Below are 17,762 nucleotides of genomic sequence, written 5' to 3' on the forward strand. Positions count from 1 at the left end.
AAATGAGAGCAAAACGAAAGCAGTTATATTTAAGCCGAAAAATAAACATATACCTCTGCATCAAGATATTAAATTAAACTCGCGCAGTATTCAAATAGTCGAAAATTTCAAATGTCTGGGTGTCGTCTTTTCCGCAAACATGTCTTGGGATAATCATGTCAAAAATGTTATAATCAAACTGAGCCAAATAACAGGTGTAATAGGCCGATTAAGGTACATTCTTCCTACGCACATCAAACTCTTGCTATATAATTCCCTTTTTTATTCACACTTGAACTATTGTCAGTTAGTGTGGGGAAACACGACAACCAGCAATCTAGAGCATATTTACTTAGTACAGAAAAAATATCTCCGACATACATACAATGCTCCCTACACTGCATCGACAATAACTTTCTTCATGAACACCGGAGTAATTCCAGCGTATAATTTGTACAAATATCGATTAAGTCGTGTCTATAAGGCAGAAGTCTATAAGAATATTTTTAATCTACATAAACTCGCCCAATTGCAAACTAGACCACCACTATATAGCACAAGACACTTCGAAGACTGGGTAGTACCGACACCACGGTCAAACTATGGAAAACAGTGTCTGAGGTATACATTACCCACACTCCTAAACTATTACAATTCGGTTGGTTTCAATCTGTTCTCTTCCTCTCTCAATGAGCTCCGGCTGATGTACGCGATTGATTTGTAATACTTCTATGACCATTATATGTATATTTTTCTTTGATGATCTTCGTGACTTCTTGAGTAATGTATATGATGTGCAAAATTATGTATGTACGGTATAAATGCGTATATTTGAATGAAAGAATGTGATGCTGCCTCTGCCCAAATGAGGGATGGGGGACTTGTCAAGCTGTTCAATGGACAGCTTTTTTTCCTCCACCCCTCCATCTGTATCTTACAAGATCTGTACCTTACAAGATGGAAAATAAACTTTCATTTCATTTCATAGATAATTACTAACTGGCATCGCTGAAGGGCGTAGCATATCTATGTTAACATCCCCAATTAGGCAAACATGGTCCATTGACGACATCGAGGCCATGGCGGCATCGAGTTCACCCAGGAATCTACGACCATTGCAACACAGTGGGCGATAAACCGCAAGCAGAATTAGTGACAAGGAAGGTGCGCAAAGACGCACTGCCCCAATGTCAGCTTGGGAAAACGAGAAAATAAGCTCAGTTATCGACCATGTGTCTCGGGTGAAAACTGCCATGCCTCCTCCCGTTTTAATGGGCCCAGTGTGTGAAAAAACTTGGTATCTAACTATCTGATACTGATTTATGCAGGCGGATGGAATGTTCATCTCGGTAAGCACGATCGCATCAAAATAGGAGCCCAAAGGAGTAATTAGGACCCAAAAATGGTCCCAATGCTTTCTAATACTGCGAGTGTTGACGTGAACAGCACAGAGGGCGCAACCATTAGGATTTGGAAAGAAACTACAGACCTCGTTCAGATTAGTACATGTCTTGAAGGCATCTTTGTTCATGCTCATGCAATAGTCTCGAGATCAGATGCCTTATAGATATACAGAATAGGTGCATCTTCATCCCTCTTAGCCAGTATCCTGCCGTTTTTGGTCCAAATGAATTTAAATATTTTTCTTTGGCTTTCTGCCTTGCCAGCCGATACAGCTGCCGTCGTGCACACGAAAGATTGTCGTTGAAGTAAAGCCGCGGAAGGCTGCGATCATGAGCAAGCTCACGCAGGACTCCTTGTGCAGCGAGACATTCCTGCTTGGCTGAGACAGTGTGCATTTGCACAAGGATTACACGAATGGTATTGCTCCGTGCGGGAAGTCGGGGAACAGCAGAAACATCGGTTGGTTTGAATTCAGAAATGTTGAGTTTCGTGGCCACTCCTGACAACAAGGAAGGCAAATCATCGATCGGGTTATATTGCAGGCCATGAATCTCTAAATTGCAGCGTCGGCTGCATTGCTCTAATTCGCTAAGTTTAAAGCCAACCTTCTCAAACAGCTCAGCCTGGGCAACATTCTTAGCGGAGAGTGTATTTACTTGCGTGCCAAGCTCGCTGACTGCTATCTGGTTCGCAGTTACAGTGGTCGACACCGATTCCTATTTAACAGCAAGGGAATCGGGCGACCCCTGTATCTACAGAACAGTTTGTGCAGTTTTTTCTCCGATAGCTTTGAAGGTCAGTAGTTCTTCCACTCGACTAGACAACATTTCGACTGTAGTCGTCAGCCAGTCAAGTTTATCGTTTACAGTGAAAAGTTGTTGTTCTAGTGCTCCATCATCCGAATTACTACCTATTGCAGGTTGCTTGACGGCTTGCGTCTTAAATGCTGGGCAGATCCAAGGTCCCCGTTTCGCTGCTGAAATTTTTGAAAAAGTTCATTCAGGAACAGTTGAGCAGTTTTTACCCAGGCTAAAAGCTTAATTGCAAATAGAGCACGTCCGAAACTTATCGTCTTGCGGCAACGGATCAGCACAAGTGGTACAATCAGGCATTGTGGTGCAGTCGGCGACAGAGAGCAAAATAGAAAAAAGAACGCGGGCAGCTGGTCGTTCGAACTCACCTGCCGACAGCAAAATAACGGATCAATACATGGTACAGCCTTGCCGCCGACTGCGACGGGAGTCAGCAGGAGCAGTCCTTTTGTATACGGTAGTCAGACTTGATTGGGCTGGCCGAGACGAGGTGACCAAGGCGATGGGAGCGACGGTGGGCGACAGTGAACGAAGCCGATGTTGGTCCTTTGGTATCTTGATGCGAAGATCGGTTGCTTCGAGTGCGTGCGCAACCGGACAGCCTGTCGACAGCAAAATAATGGATCAATGCATGGTACAGCCTTGCCACCGACCTTGCTGCATGGCTCACCGTTGTGCAGATTTTATTGCAGCGCTGTGTGTGTGCAGTAATGTAACTTGACGAATCAAAGCTGTGGTAATTCTCTACACTGAAAGCAACTTTACATGCGGCTTAGGTAATAAAACGCTCCTAGAATAGGTCAGCTTAGTATCAGCCGCTTTCTTGGCTAGCTGTTCACTCTTACGCCTGAGCTATACGGTGCTACAGGACATTGCTGTATTCTTACAGGCACGATAGAGCAGCTTGGCTATGCAGAAATATCCCTTTACATCGCGCTTAAATTAAGGTGGTGCAGATTTTCTGCCAGAATGAGCTTATAAGCATAACTGCCTAGCATTGAAAAAAAGCATATGAAATGTAACGGTGGATGCTGGGCTTTGCAGGTTTGACACTTTGTATTTATAGTGCAAGACCACATCGATGGAAAGGAAGGACGCCACACAAACACTCGCGTTATGACCTCCCAGTCACAATGCAGGCAGGTTTCTGCGGTTTTTAGCTATAGACATGTGAAGCAATCTCTAAAGTGATACCTGTTAAGTAAACTGAGACGCCATGAAAAGCAACATAACACTCAGGTGTACACATTTTTTGTCACATCAGCTCTTTGTGGTGCAAGTCAAACACATATGCACTACTTGTAGCTGAAAACAGCATGCATTTCACATTTAGATCTCAGAACAATCAGTGCAAAAGATTTTTCACGTGTCAAATATACATGTGGTACCTTGTTCAATGCTTTGCACATGGTTAGCTATCTTCGGTGCAACTTGAGCAGCACATTCATAATGAACTACCACATATAACATTCTTTGTGCACCTCTTCTTTGATATTCTACTCTCTGACACCGAAGACAATAGACTGGAATTTTTCTTTGCGGCCGCACTATAGAGCCAAGCTGAAGTGACTAGCGCAAGAGTGGACACGGGGTACAAAAGGGAGACAAGGCCAAGCGTGATATTTGTGTCACTGAATTTGCATTCCTGGGGACTTTCGGTGGAAGACCACCTTAAGCCCCGCCCCCGCCACGGTGCGTCCTGTCTGCTTGTGATAACCATGCTGTCTTGCGCATGTGCAACTGATCGCGGTCAGCGGCGCGAGAGTATATATTCATAAATGCGCTTGTCCTTGTCACCTTTTGTGCCCCGTGTCCACTCTTGCTCTAGTCACTTCAGCATGGAATGCCAACTAGCCCGGTCTCACACCCTGCTTAAAGAGCCGAGCAGGTTTCCGGCACCACACGTCTCCATCTTCCACTCATGGCACTTATTGCAGCATCTAAATGCGCAGTCATTGCCGGTGGTATATCTTCTATTGTGAAAATACTTTGCTTGTTATACCTGTATAACTTCTAACTTACCTATAAGCTATCTCTGCTGTACTTGTACAGATACCTCCTTTAGTAGTGGTATCTGTGCTGTGGCTTCATTAGTGCAGTATATGTTATGAAAGCTGTGAATTCACAAAATAGAAAGCCTATCCACGATAAACAAGAAACACGCAGACAAGGGCATCATGACAAAGCAACTGAGATGGTGGCCCTATTCTACTTGTTTTGAAGTTCGCGATAGCACAGGTGTTACAATTTGTGCTGTCGCTCGGTTGGGACCGATAGTCTCACGAAGGTGTGGGCCATTACCATTTCAAGGGATGAGTAATGGTTGCATATGTGCTACATCTTTCTTTGTCTATATCAATGACTTAACTACATGTAGCAGGTTTAGCTGCGCGATTATTGGTGTAGCTGAAGTGATGCATCCTACATAGTGTCCGCAAGCAGTGTGATTGGCCAAAAGCATGCAGGAATTGGTCTTGGAGCTATTGATTCAGTGCTGGCTTTGCACTAAATTGACTGTTGAAGAGGCAGGTTTCACTACATCGAAAAACCCAAGTGAAAATGAGCCTAGAACGCGTGACACCAAATGCAGTCACCATGTATGACTGAAGAACACGTGAAAGAACTATGAGCAGTGGAATTCATCTTATTAGTGTACGATCAAGTGCAGCTACATGCAGTATTTCACTGCTGGTATACTAAACACAAAACATTATATGAGTTGTTTAGGTGGCGTAACCGGCAATAGCCCCCTAATTAGCGATAGAAAAGAATAAATAAAAAAACTGCTGCCTCAAGTACTGTCATTGGTTTAATATATGCGTTCTCACCAACAGCGGATACAGTCCATAAATTAGTTTACATACAGATATGAAATGTTGTAACTGCACCACGTGATAAAATTGAAATAAGGTCAGCTGAATGTCGCATAATAAATCTTTGTGGGGGTCTAGTTGGTGCGACATGTCTTAATATTAGAAGTTGTGCTGCATTATTCACACACACATGCACGTAAATTCAAGGTGTGCATACAATTTGCGTTTACATGTTACTGTGTGCATCAAACGAACAACACAACTGATACAATCAAGATATCCATACAATTAATTTTTTTTGTAGTGGATTAATTCCTATTAGTTAGCAATTATCTATTTTTCTCACGTACAACAACTAAACTCCAAGGATAAGTTAAGCTGATGTTGCTAATCAAAGCTGGGCTTGGGTATCATTTACAGAATATATTAAAATAGAGAAGTCTCCATGTGTATAGGTCTAAAGTTGATGGTTTGAAAATGTTTTATCTGGCTGGGTAGTAATTTTTTGTAAAAAAAATGCAGCACACTGACCAAAACAGTTTGGCTAATATAATATAAGGAGCAGATACTCTGTCGGCAGAGTCACTTGCAAATTTTGCCAGCAGTTTGCTCTCATTGGCTTGATTCAATCCCATAACTAATTATGACATAATTGTGAAAATTTCTGTTCAGAATATTCTCATACCTACCTATTGGCACCCTTTATATTGTGATAGCAACTGAATTCTCAGGCGTAGTGTACTGTGGCCATGAACATGCTAAAGCGTGACAAGAAACGAGGCATCTCTTTCCATAGTCTGACATTGCAGGTGAAAACGGTTCACATAATGAGTGGAACCGTGGCCTGTGCAAAATAAAGATAAATTAGATGGCCACTTATAGCGTCCAACACTGAACACCCACGAATGATAGGTAGCAGTACGCTCACAGCTAGATGAAAGTGCACCGGAGAAACACTTAATGGATATACTTTGCAGGCACAAGTCAGCTTAAAGCACATTATTTGGTAAGACTGTCACCAGAATAAACAAGAAGATAGAAAATAAAGCACTTGCCAGGGGCATAGGGCTGGCATTTGTGGTAAATATTGTTCTCACTAAACTGAAGACTCGTGCGAAAATAGGTGACACAAATTAGAGAATGACTCACAATTCTGCTGGGTACTAGCAGAATATCATATATCAACATACCTGTGATGCTTGCTACTACTTGTCTTACTCGTTCATTTTTACATCGATATTGCTTTTTGTCAGGAAACGCGAATTTGTGCCTAATCAGAAGGAAGTATCCAATGGTATGATATGATGCCAGTGATATGATATGATATGATACCAGTGGCATGGTAGATGATATATATTCATCTACCATGCCACTGGTGTCTTCAACAGCAGACTCTCTACTTAGTCACCAGCAGAAAAAGAAGCAGTTGGAATTCTTAGGTATGCAAACCACTTGCATCACAGAATATAATGTTATTTACTTCGTGCAATCTAGAAGTTGCTGCTATTCACACCAATGCCCTCGTAATGCAGAGCAAGGCTGCCCGAAATTTTCCTTCATGACATTAGTGCTCTTTGAACAGCGATGTATGCGGTGTATTTCTGGACAGCGGTGTATGCCTTGACGCACGTAACTATTATGATGTTCCCTAAACTCCCCCACAATATAGAACCACCTTCAAAAGTGTAGTAACAACTTCTGAAACAAACGATACATGCACGAGGCAGAAAAGGACGATGCGATAGGGCTTATATATAAGGGAAGAAAGCGCGATCATAAGAAAACGCGATCCGCAACACTTGTGCACAGTTCACTTCCGAGCACACGCACATTGCACAAAACGAGTACTTTACACCGAATAAGGCTGCTGCACATCGCACATATATATCACAATTTCTGTCTAGTGAACGCCCTTCTTTACAGCAAGAATACAGCTCGAACGTCGCGGTCATCACGGCACAACCCCACCGGCAAAATTGCGCACACGCAGGATAGCACAGATGGGGGGAGAGCGAAATGAGGAAAAAAAAACGTATCGCTACTGATCGCATCATCACTTCTGAAAGTTGCAAAGAACTGGCGTTCATGACTGCGAGGCAACGTACCGCATGCTCAGAACACATACGAGTCGCGTACGTCGATGGGACACTTTTCATTTGCCACGCCCTGAACATGTTTCCAGGTAACAATGCACGTGTATGTGATGAACTTCTCGTCTGCCTCGCACACGTGAAGCACAGCACAAGAAATAATGAAGTCGACGGCTTCTGATATTCCTTCCGACGCTCTCGTAAACGCAACATACACTTCCTGCGCTCCGTCTGTTTCTGTCGGCAATCACACGTACTGATGGGGCCTGGCAAAGTACACCGGCTTGCTGCCTTCGATGACGATCTCTGTAGGTGCTAAATAACTATTAGTAGGTCGGTAAGCGGCTGAAGAACTTGCGCACAGGATGGTATGAAGCTCCTGTGAAAATCGACGAGTCCCAGAAATTTGCGCGACTTAAAGAATGATGTTGGAGAGGGGAAGTCCTAGATTGCCTGCACCCGTGGTTACGGCAGTTTGATGCCTTGGGGTGAAAGGCAATGGCTGAGAAAATCCAGCACTTCAACTCGGAAAATGCATTTCTGGGGATTTAGGACTAGGCCGTGCTCATCCAGTCACTCAAACAGAAGGCGAAGGTGCTTTTCGTGCCCTTCGTCTGTGCGACTTGCAACGAGAATGTCGTCAAGGTAGACGAAGATGCACGGGAGCCCGCCCGTAGCCGCATCCATGAACCTCTGAAAAGATTGCAGTCGCATTCTTGAAACCGTAAGGCATACGGACAAACTCAGATAGACCAAATGGGGTAGTAATTGCTGTTTTCGGAATGTTGCTGGGCTCGGCCGTAATTCGGTGGTACGCCCTTATCAAATCAATCTTGCTGTATATATTGGTTCCTGCGAGACGAGCGCCGAAGTCGTGTAAGTGAGGAAGGGGATACCGATCCGGAGTAGTGAAGTCATTCAAAGCTCGGCAATCACGACAAGAGCGCCAGTTTCATTTCATTTCATTTCACTTTATTACCTTAAAGACCCCTTGCGGGGTATTACATAAGGGGTGGATGGTACAAAAAATACAGGAGGTTGCCCACAATGTTATTTTATAGACAGAACACTCGTTACTTCTTCCACGAAGGCAGATGAGGTGGCGATGGCAGCAATGTGGTGGGGAAGGCCGTGCCAGTCTTTAGCTGTACGATGAAAGAATGATGACGAGCAGGTGACAGTGCGCGCGCTAGGGCGAGCAACATTTAGTGGGTGGCCTGTGCGCAGCGATATGCGTGAAGGTGGTAAAATGTAAGGTGCGTGGCGAAGCGAGCTGGTGTAGAATTTATGGAATAATGACAAGCTCCCGATACGGCGACGGTGCCCTAGTGTGTCCAAACCAGACTCTACTTTTAATGGTGATACGCTGATATCATATGAGTATGTCGAGTGAATGTATCTTACGGCGCGGTTTCGTGTGGATTCTAATGCGTTGCTGAGGTAAATCTGGTGAGGATGCCATATGGGTGATGCGTATTCGACTTCTGGCCTAACCAGTGTTTTATATGCTAGTAGTTTTACCTGTTGAGGAGCACTGCGGAGGTTGCGTTTCAGGAATCCCAAGGTTTTGTTAGCAGATGATATGACGTTAGTTATATGCGAGCACCAGTTTAAATCATGCGTGATCGTAATACCTAGGTACTTAATAGAGTTTACAGTGTCGATTGGGATGTCATTAATTGTGTAGATTGTGTGTAATTAACCTCTCCATCTGGTTCCAAAGCCTGACAGTCACCACTGTCAGGCTTTGGAACCAGATGGAGAGGTGAAGACCACTTGCTGGAGGAAGGACGAATAACGCCGAGCTGAAGAATATGTTCAAACTCACAGCGGGTGGCTTACAACCTCCGTCCAACGAGCCTGTGTGGTCGCGCGGCAACAGGAGGGTCAGTGCTGTTGATATGATGCGTCACCTTGTGTTTTACGGGTAGCGCATCGTTTCGGGGCTTCGTTAATTGCGGGTACTCAGCAAGTATGTTGTAGGTTCAGACCGGTGGAAACGTACGGATGCCAGATGAGGTGAGGTTGGGCTTCAGGTCAAGTACATCGAGGGATGTGACGTTATCCTTTAGGCGCCGATCGCGAACACTCACATCTAGGTTTAAATTGCTGTGGGTGTCCGCTCCCAGTATGGCAATGCTGATGTCAGTGATCACAAACACCTATCTGTGCAAGTGCCGGAGTCCGATGTCTAGCGTTATTGACTGACGTTATTGACTGACTATGTAATGGCAGTGTTATTCACTGCGTGGAGCGTGGGTGTGGACTTGCCACGCTGGCGATCTGCGGCCCTGGCGGGAACAATAGACAGCTCGGCTACGGTGTCGAAGAGGAGGCAGGGGCAGGTGATGCGTTCGACTATGAACAATAGACGGTTGGCGCGAAGGCCTATGTCGCATGCCGGCGTTAGCGACTGGCCGGTGCATTTCCCGTCCACGAACAGGGTTGGGCAGCGAAACACTTGTTCGCGAAAGTGACAGTAATACCAGCACAACTCCGCGGCGGGTCTCTAGGTGCACTGCGAGAGTGTGAAGGCGAATGGTTGCGTCGAAGTTGCTGACAAGTGTTGCCACCCGTCGTTAGCTTCTCCAGTGCATTGGTAAAATGTTCGACTGTTTTCTCCAGGCACGAGAGTCAGTATCCTGCCTCTGAGACTCTCGCAGCGGCGATAGATAGCTGTGTTGCAGACGAGCAGTCGCATATGCGGTCAGTGAGTGCAGCTAGCCGATGGAGACTCGTCTCGTAGGAACCCTTTAGCACAATGCATGCGGACTGAGGGAGGCGCCTCAAGAACAGCTCGCGCAAAATCGGAAAGGAGCTCTCGTTTGCGGAGTGGCCACCCAGCAACTGACTCAACCGATGCGGGAATTCGGACGGTTGTTGGTCGCAGAGTTCCTCGGAGAGGAGGTGTTGAAGCCCACTCGGTTGCTATGGCTCGATGCGCTGCAGGATCGTGCGTCTCAGGTGGTCGTATGCTGTGACTGAAAGCGTACCCGCTAGCAAGTTGTCTATGGCATCGGTGATGTCGGAGGGTAGCGCGCCGAAGATGTGCAGGTACCTTGCGGTTTGTGAACTGATGCGCCGGAGTTGAAAACGGGCCTCTACTTGCATAAGCCAAACTCAAGGATTCTTGTGCCAACAACTCGGAAGCTGAAGTTCTATGGCGATGACCGGAGACGTAATAGTAGTGTCTGTCAGCAGGAGTACGAGCAGCGTCGTCCACGGTAGTGTTTGAAAAAAAAGAGGCCAAATGTTCTAGATCCTCACTTGTTGGGAGTTTTGTTTAGTGGAGGGACGTAATACACGTTTTGACAGGTTGATAACGCAGAGTCAACTGGCTTTATTCCACAGTAAAAGCAGCTTTACCGAGAGGCTGTGGTGGCGGCCCTGTCGGGCAGCTGCCTCACCTCCAAGAAAGAGCAGAGGGCAATGACCCACACGTGGAGGCCAGGCGAGGTAACTGAATTTCCCAGAAGCGGGGACAACATATATTGACGGATGGTCGCTACAGAGTAATTGGAGAGCACTGGGCTACGCTCTAGATTTTAGTGAAACATCTGTGTTAGGTCGGAAACGTATGTACGCAATGGTTCTCCTGTCCTTATTATCTTTCATCATCCATCTGTTTTGGCCCACTTCCTCGTTTCCCTGTGAAGAGTAGCAAGCCAGAACATGTTATAAGTAGTGAAGGCAGGCCTCTATGCTTTTCCTCGAATAATTTGGCCTCTCCATCTTAAGCTACGAGGCTTTCTTTCTCAGACATGCATTGCCTTTCATGATGGTTATAGGTGGATGCCAGAAGGTTTCACGTAATAGAATTGCCGCCACCTTGCGGATTCCCTTAGCACTTATTTATTGGTATAGTATTTCATCTTAGTATATTATTTTAGCGCATAGTATGAAAGAGTGGTAAATGTTATGAAATGCTATAATTTTTTCCTTAGTTGTCTACGTCACTTCAACATGACAAGATAACTTCTAAAAAGTACGGTAACCTTTCTACGCTTGAAGGTATTTGACGCTCACTTAAACAAGCAAAATGCTCGCCTTCAGTAAGCTGCCGCAAAAATTTATTCCTAGTAGGCTATGAATAAAAATCGTTATGCAAGGTAGCAACGTGCAAGGAAAGCAGGCAAGTGACTTTTCATGTAGCATGAACATATGGCTATTGAAATATGCACTATATACTTTTTGTCACAGGAGCAAGAATGATGGTGAACTTGACGGACCAAGCAAAGACATACATTGAAGGGAAGAACTCCAGTGGCCTAGTTGATGCATGGGCACTCGCTCCCGACTCCTTTTACAAGTTGTCTAATGGCTCTACTAAAAGAAAGTAGGTATAATTTCTTTTGGAGGGAAGTCTGTATAGATTATGGCCATGTACTGGTAAATCAACAAACCTCAGTAACGAATTATTTATTATACTTATTCGAAGACCTATTCATTATATTCAACACGTGGTCGCTACACAGTTCAATTTGCGTTGCCGAACCCATATTGCATTGTTGATATTGCTTGCAAAAAAAGTGCACCCATTTGCTTATCATAGAGCTGCTTCTATCAGAAGGTGTTGAACTTAACTCTGGCCCTTGTGTAATTTCTGAAACCATCCAAACTTTTCAGGACATTAAGCCCATTCTTGAAGAATCAGGATTGCGACAGTTATCCCTCCTGAAGGAAATGAAAGCCATCCGCACTAAATTCTCACTAATTGATAAATAATTTGAATATATAAAAACACCCTTACGAAAATTGAAGCAGACGATTTTCAATGTCTGGCTGAAGGAAGTGCAAAGAAGCTCATCGATTTTACGTGGAGAATTGACAACTAGAAAGAAAGGGCACGCTGATCGAACTTGGTGTTCTATGGGCTGTAAGACTGCAACCACGAAACATGGGCCGAGTCTGATGGTCTGGTGGCTGATCACTGCGAAAAAACTCTTGGTATCGTAAATCAACCCGATCAGATCGAACGTGCTCACAGATCAATCTTCTTTCGAGCTATTAAAGACAGATCAGCCATAGTACGTCTTTTTCAAATTCGAACAACTCGCCCTGTTTAATTAATCTATATTAGAAAGCCCTGGTTTAGGTATATGTCGCTAGACTATTCGTCAAATTATCGGATCGCTCAAAGACCCCTTGCTAAATTAAAAAAAAATTTCAGAAAGAAACTTTCCAGGCAATGTCATGACAAACAGGAAGGAACTGCACCTGCATCTGTGATAGTTCTAGGAAAACGTTATTCCGCATATGACATAGGTCTCTGCAAACAATACAACACTAACACATTCCTGCTCACTGTATTTTCTGTACGTTAAAATCATAAGCCTCTTGCCTAAATGCGATTCTATTGCAAATGCCCTCAGCCCGTTTAAGTGTATATTATTGCACCAACTGAAACATGATTCAACTCACGAAGGGATAACTTGGAACTGCATGGTGCGTTCTCAGGATTTGATACCTTTCGTTGCCGCCATACGAATATACGAGGCAGATGAATGTTAATATTTTTGCATCACTCACTTCAGCGGGCGTATTTGATATCGCTTCCATTCTAGAAATTATTTTTGTAACTATGAAGACGCCTAATCCACCTATTATTATTGAAGTATGCTATAGCCTTCCCGATTCAAATGCCATCTTTGTGACAGATTTTCATGATAGATTTACTAATATAACATTGTCATTACGAAACTTTTCCATCCTAGTGTTGTTGACAACTGCAATTTTCCTGATATACCATTGTCGAACCTGGGTATCGCAACCGTAAAGAGTAACGTCGAAAGCGAATTCATTAACACATTTCGTACTTTCTGATTATCGCAGTTCTTCACCACACCGACAACTCAATGTGTTCGTTGTTCCCCCGTTCTCAATATCGTGTTCGCTTCTTGCCCAGATAACTTATCAGCACTCTCATTCCTTTCTGCGCTTCATGATTCATGGTTGTTACCAGTCAAAGCTAACGTAATCTGAGAAAGTGAAATTTCAACATCCCTTCCGCAAGGAAGTACTGAAGCTTATTCATGAATCCCACCAGAAGTGAAAAAATTAGAACTGCTGACTGAATTCATGTCTGGGGGCCCAAAATTGATGATGACGTCATTAGAACAGATAAATCATATGCGAAGTGCCTGAAGCATCAGCACATGCCCCCTGACGATTCGGTCATCATCGTGGCCATTCCCTGAAAAGCCTTGGTTACTGCCGCACCATGACGTTGAAGGATTTTCAGGGGCATTGCTTCGTGGTAAGCATCGATGCCCACTCCAAGTGGATCCCAGTAATCCAAGTGCCATCCCCTCGTCAGACGCCACTGTCAACTGCCAAAGCATTGACCTTGCAACCAATAAAATCCTTTACATACTTGTGTGCAAGAATGGCACATCACCCATCGGTGCCAAATTTTTGGAATGCGTGAAGGTAAACCACATGAGAGACATTCAAGTGCCACCATATAACGCGTCATCATATGGTGATGCTGAGCGCGCTGTTCAATTAATTAACAGCGAGCGCGAAAAAAAGGCACCTGGTGAATTCTGAACTGACATTGCTAAGTTACTATTGGAGTCAAAGATGATTCCTCACAGTCTCACTAGCAGCATTTCAGTACAGCTGCTGAAGAGTCGAGCGTTGCCAACACGAATCAAAGCTGGGTGTCCAGACTCTCAGGACAACGGTATTCTGAAGCAACTAAAACAGAAACAGTATAATGACAAAGGAGCATGCCATTCTGAACTGTCATAGCATGGATCACATGTTTCAGTGGACACTTCAGGCCTGCCCCATTTATTTGTCATGGGCTGTCCTTAACCCTCCTATACAAGTTCAGGTGAAATACAGTGGTGCGTTAAAGACAGGGTGGCTTAATCAGACCGGATGACCTTGCTCCAACCGACATCTGTGTCACAATGTCACCATCTACAGAGGAAGCTGATGCGCCAGAGTCACTTCAATCGCCATAACCTGTAGAATCGCGCGTCTCATCCGGCGATACGGCGATCCTCAGATCACCATTTCACCCCTGCTTCTTCGCAAATCTCAACTCGGAAAGCACTATGTCCACATTTGTCTTAGTGACAATTTGAAGGTAGTCGTAGTTAGGACTGCCAAGCATTGCGTAGAGCCCCTAACAGATGAGATTTGGTTTCTGTGTGATAAAGACTAGCATGCCCCAAAAGATTGTAAAGCCATCGATATGAAACTAAGCGCACGTGCTATCGTACACCCGCGCTACACAATGTGATAACTTTTACACTGGCTTACATTTCTTAATTTCTTCATATTTACTTCAAGTGTACGGTACTCTTAATGAATCGCCTGTTAGAGTATGTGCCCTAGTACAGAAATCATCATGATCGTGCACACGTGCCAATCCTCTCAGAGTTAGTTGTTACTGGCACAATATGCACCACCTGCTTGTATGCGAACCGCCGGTTGTGGGTATGTGCGATAGTATGGATGGATGGAAAAACTTTATTTTCGTCAGAACGCATGTGCGGACGATTCCGTGCTAGATGGCCATCAGCTCATGGCTGACGGCGACCTGGGTGGCCCATTCCACGGCCCTGGTCTGGACGACCGGGTCTGAGCTGGCCAACACGGCCTCCCACTGCTCAAGAGAAGGATCACGCATAATATCCGCCGGTGGCGGCGCTATGCTACAGCTCCATAATATGTGGTCATAGGTGGCCAGTTCCTGGCACCATTTGCATTCCGGCTGAACGTCCGGGGTAGATTTTGTTTAACACGTATGGGTTATAGAAAGATCTCGTCTGCAATCTTCGCCAGACGCTTTCCTGCGCCTTCACCAATTGCTTGTCTGGTGGAGGGTAAATTCTCCGCTCAAGTTTGTAATGGTTAGTAATGTCGTGAAAGGACACCAGCCCATCTCTCGTGGACCTCCCTGGAACGTCCGGCTCACCTGCTCGGCTGACGAATCCTCGAGCATTCATGTGAGCCGCCTCGTTCCCAGGGTTCCCAGAGTGGGCCGGCACCCAGACAGTTTCCACCTCCGTAGTTTCTCGCCCCGTGGCCCGATTTAGTAATCCTGCCGCTGTGACAGAGATTCTGCCTCTCGCCAAATTTCGGATGGCTGTTTTAGAGTAGCTGAAAATCAGGTCAGCTTCAGTATTACCTATAGCTAGCGCTATCGCCGCCTCCTCTGCAGTTTCTGAGGAGCGGGTTTTGACTGATCCAGAGGTGACTAAGCGTCCCCGCCCGTCCACCACCGCAACTGCAAATGCGTCCTTGTTCTTATACTCGGCGACATCTACGTAGACTGCCCCGTTGTACTTTCCATACTTAGCATGTAAAGCTCTGGCTCTTGCCTTCCTATGGTTCTCGTGATGTATCGGATGCATATTTTTAGGTAAATGTTTTATGCACAAGCCCTCGTGCGTTTCTCGCTTCACCTGAATTTTCATGTCCCCAGCAGGAGGATCAACTCCGATGCCGATCCCTTCTAATATATCCCTCCCTACTTTCGTTTTGGAAAGTTTACTGAGTTGCATCGCCAAGTGTGCCTCCCGCAGTTCTTCCAAGGTGTTGTGCACCCCTAATCCCAGCAGCCTTTCGGTAGAAGTATTGTTAGGCAACCCAAGGGCCGCCTTATATGCCTGTCTAATCATAGCCTCCACCTTGCCTTTCTCCGTCGCGTCCATCTTCATATAAGGCGTCGCATACACTATTCCACTGAGCACAAACGCCTGTGCCAGCTTACACAAGTCTTTTTCCTTGACGCCTTGTGTACGATTGGCGATTCTCCTGATAAGTCTCACGGTAGCATTGACAGCATTTTTGAGCCTTTCCAAGGCCTCCCTATTCTTCCTGTTAGTCTGCAGATACAGCCGCAGGATCCTGATCGTTTGGACCTCAGCGACCGGTGCACCTCCCACTTTCACCTTCAGCGGTGGTGGCGGCACATAGTGCCTCGCATGTATCCCTCTTGGTTTATGCCTAAGCACAAAAAGCTCGGACTTGGGCTGAGAGCACGAGAGTCCTGCCTCCCCCACTAGCTCCTCCACAATATCCACTGCCTGTTGTAAAGTTTCCTCCAATTGTGCGTCGCTTCCCCTTGTTACCCATAGAGTAATGTCATCCGCATAAAATGTATGTTTAAGTCCCGATATCATTGCCAGCCTGGGTGGTATCTTGATCAAGGCGAGATTAAACAAGACCGGCGATAAAACCGACCCTTGTGGTGTCCCCCTGCCCCCCAACGGGAAAGGATCCGATTTAAATTCTCCGACTACAATCTCCGCAGTCCTATCCTCCAGAAATGATCTGATGTATCGGAAGGTTCTACCCCCCGGTCCTATGTCCGATAGGTAATATTGCCTCATTGTGACATCGTCAAAGGCCTTTGTGAGGTCGAGCCCCAAGATAGCCTTGGTGCCCGTGCCATACCCAGGATCAACCACGTCCTTTTTGAGCTGTATCATGACGTCCTGCGTTGATAAATTAGCCCTGAAGCCAATCATCGTTTTAGGTATCAACTCCTTGTCCTCCACGTAACCCTGAAGCCTGTTGAGGACCACATGCTCCATCAATTTGGCCACGCAGGACGTCAGCGAGATCGGTCGAAGATTCTCAATATAGATCTTCTTCCCTGGTTTAGGAATAAATGTAATCCTAGCATGCTTCCACTCTGCCGGGATCTCCCCGGCCGCCCAATATTTGTTCATCGAGTTCGTGAAATCCAGCTTCATCAGCATGTTATTAGTAACCCCGTCCGGACCCGCTGCCGACGTAGTACGAAGCTGCCCTATTGCAAACTCAACCTCCGCCACCGTAAAGTCCGCATCTAATTCGAGGTTTTCCTCTCCCGAGTAATCCGGCAAGAAACCGCCCGCTTCGCCGTTTATGTAACGACTTCGGAGTTCTTGAATGAACTCCCCAGTCGTGCCTTGATACTGATGAACTAACCTAGCCATTTGACTCCTCTGCGCCGATTTGGTTGCCGCCGGATCTAAAAGGTGCCTCAACAACTGCCATGTTTTTTTGCATCCGAATTGCCCATTCATCCTGTCACAAATCTGCCCCCATTGTTTGCACTGCAAGTCCAACGTGTAGGTTTCTATTTCTCGTTCTAGCTTGGCCACGTTCCTACGGAGGACCCCTTTATGCTTTTGTTTCTTCCACCTCCGAAGGAGACTCGCATGCGCTTCCCACATGTGTAACAGTCTAGAGTCCGCCGTAAAACCTTCCTCCACCGTCGGAACCTCTTCTGTGGTACCCTTAACGTCCTGCTTGAGGGCCTCAACCCAGGTTCTCAAGTCCTCGATTTCCCCGCTCACTGTGTCTTTCCTGACTTTCCGAAATCTGTCCCAATCCGATCTAGTTCCTTTTACCCTGTCTTTGTGCTTAGCAACACTAAATACCATGGAAAGGATATAGTGATCACTGCCCAGTGGCTGTCCCGTGTTTACCCACTTTGCATCCCTAATACCTTTAACAAATGTGAGGTCCGGAGAGGTGTCTGTGCTAACGCTGTTGCCTATCCTCGTATGATCTAGCGGGTTGTTCAAGATTGTCCATTGTAGGTCCTGAGCTACCCACCAAAGCCTATTTCCCTTTGGAGTGGCTCGGATGTAGCCCCACTCCGGATGAGGCACGTTGAAATCTCCAACCACGATGAGTTGAGCCCTAGCCGCTAG

General features: G+C 45.7%; 1 long non-coding RNA gene across 4 annotated transcripts in view; it reads left to right on the forward strand.

The window, feature by feature from the left end:
- LOC135898877 (uncharacterized) overlaps positions 1 to 17,762 on the forward strand; it is a 65,008-nt gene that overhangs the window by 39,552 nt on the left and 7,694 nt on the right. For all 4 annotated transcript variants that reach the window (XR_011509899.1, XR_011509898.1, XR_011509901.1 and 1 more), the window contains one exon: positions 11,299 to 11,434. This is a non-coding gene — a long non-coding RNA (uncharacterized lncRNA). The remainder of the gene's footprint in view (positions 1 to 11,298; positions 11,435 to 17,762) is intronic.

Source organism: Dermacentor albipictus, unplaced genomic scaffold (genome assembly GCF_038994185.2).
Source record: "Dermacentor albipictus isolate Rhodes 1998 colony unplaced genomic scaffold, USDA_Dalb.pri_finalv2 scaffold_23, whole genome shotgun sequence".
NCBI classification, from domain to species: domain Eukaryota; kingdom Metazoa; phylum Arthropoda; class Arachnida; order Ixodida; family Ixodidae; genus Dermacentor; species Dermacentor albipictus.